The sequence below is a fragment of the Panthera uncia genome, chromosome X (genome assembly GCF_023721935.1).
Source record: "Panthera uncia isolate 11264 chromosome X, Puncia_PCG_1.0, whole genome shotgun sequence".
NCBI lineage: Eukaryota > Metazoa > Chordata > Mammalia > Carnivora > Felidae > Panthera > Panthera uncia.
The window spans coordinates 49,619,211-49,621,569 of NC_064817.1; positions in this window are offsets into that span (position 1 = coordinate 49,619,211).

The window sequence follows — 2,359 nt, forward strand, 5'->3', positions numbered from 1 at the left end:
AACTATCACTAATTGAGACTTACTAATTAAGTACCAAAACATGGGGTACCTCATTTAATCCTCACAATAACCTATGATGTACATACTATTATCATCTTCATTTTACAGACAGAAAACAGTCTTAAACAGCTTACATGACTTGTTCAAGACCATGAGCCTTGTTCAGGGCTGTGTTTTAGATCCACATCTGTCTGACTTCTAATACCGTATTTATAGAGGACTAAATATCTAAAATAAAACCATAACTATATAATTTCACGGTTTTCTTATGAAGAAATAAACCTCTACTTCACTTTAATTTTCTGAGGGATGTTTTCACATAGTATATTCAGAAAATTCCTCAGCAATTAGAATATATGCAACTGAAGAAGAACCAGTGCTAGAGGAAGGAGCAACCATTCTCAGCAATGAAATAGCTGTGGTTCTGACATTTTTCCTTTTTGCTTCTGCATTTTTCTCAGATACTATGAAAATAGAAACCAAATTGCATAAAACAGGTATATCTTTGGTAAGTGTAAGCCTTTTGTAGAATCTAATTTATTTAGCTAAAGCAACAAATTAAAATTAATCAAATTAATCAATTTATTCCAACTGATTGTAGACTCATGTCACATATTTTTGGATATTTGATCAGTCTAAAGAATCTAAGCCTCTTTTATTTTTATAATTTAGAAATGTTTAGGTAGGTTCAAAGAAAGGTGGAAATACTTATTTTTATTAACTTATATCATTTAAAAGTTGTTCCACATTAGGTTTAAGCTTATAATTACATTTTTTTTAATTTATGAATTTATTTTGAGAAAGAGAGCATGTGTGAACTGGGGAGGGGCAGAGGGAAAAGGAGAGAGAGAAAGAATCCCAAGCAGGCTCCACACTCTTAGCAAAGAGCCAAACGTGAGGCTTAATCCGCAAAACTGTGAGAGAACTGAGCCAAAATCAAGAGTTGGACACTTAACCGACTGAGCCACTCAGGCACCCCAATTACATCTTTAATAATATTTTTTATAATTCACTAAGTAAATTATTGGCAAACTGTGGTATGGCACATAATTGGAAAATTTTGGTGATCAAAATTTTTGGCAACTGTGGTATAATGGCAAGATCTTTTGATTTGTAATCAAGAACCTGCGTTGAAATTTTAGCTCTGTTTCTTATTTACAATGTAAATTTGGATAATTCATTTACTTTCTCTGACCCTCAGTTTTCTATTTATTGAGTTTTAAATTTTACTTCTAGTATAGTTAACATACAGTGTTACATTAGTTTCACGTGTACAGTGTAGTGATTCAGCAATTCTGTACATTACTCAGTGCTCATCATGGTAAGTGTACTCTTTAATTCCCATCACCTATTTCACTTATCCACCTCCATCTCCCCTCTGGTAACCATCATTTTGTCCTCTATAGTGAAGGGTCTGTTTTTTGGTTTCTCTCTCTCTCTCTCTCTCTCTCACTTTGATCATTTGTTTTGTTTTTTAAATTCCACATATAAGTGAAATTGTATGGTATTTTTCTTTCTATGACTGACTTATTTTGATTAACATTATACTCCCTAGCTCCATCCATGTTGTTGCAAATGGCAAGATTGGCAAGATTTTATTCTTTTTTATGAACGAGTAATAATCTGTGAAATATGGATATATATATATATATATATATATCCATATCTCACATCTTCATTATCCATTCATCTGTCTGAGCCTTTTTTTCTCAGCTATAATATGAGTATAATAATTCTTATCTCATATAGTTGTTGTGTGAACAACTTGAGATAATACCTGGGAATGTACTCTGTAGAAAATAAAAATTTTTGTCACAATGTGAGAGGAAAAGGAATCAAATGAACACTAAGGAAACACTTACCACTGTGCTAGTTGATAACTTTTTTTTTTGTTACTTCCAGCAAGACCAAGGTCTGGATATCCCATATTCCTGTGAAAGAGTGCATGCCTTCACACCGAGTCACATTTTCTGAATCTCTTACCTATTGCCTTAGGAGCTTTGCAGTAGTTGACAACATACTAGCAGGAAGGTAAACATGTATGGAAGAAATGCTTCCTAGGTTATTTCTTCATGTAAACTAACTTATCTTCATGGAGGAGCCAGGGTAATGAAAGGTAAGTTTGGGATGAACAGTAATTTTATAATGAAAACCAAAAGGACCATTGTAATGAGGCATTGTGGTAGAGTAGGAAAAGCACTAGATAAGAAAGGTGACCAGAGTTCCAATACTGGTTTTACTACCATTAATTGCATAACCTAAGGCAAATCCCTTTCCTCTCTTGGTCTCAAGCATCCTCTCTATACAGTGATGTGAGGTGGACTATATTATCTCCAATATCTACTCCACCATTGATATT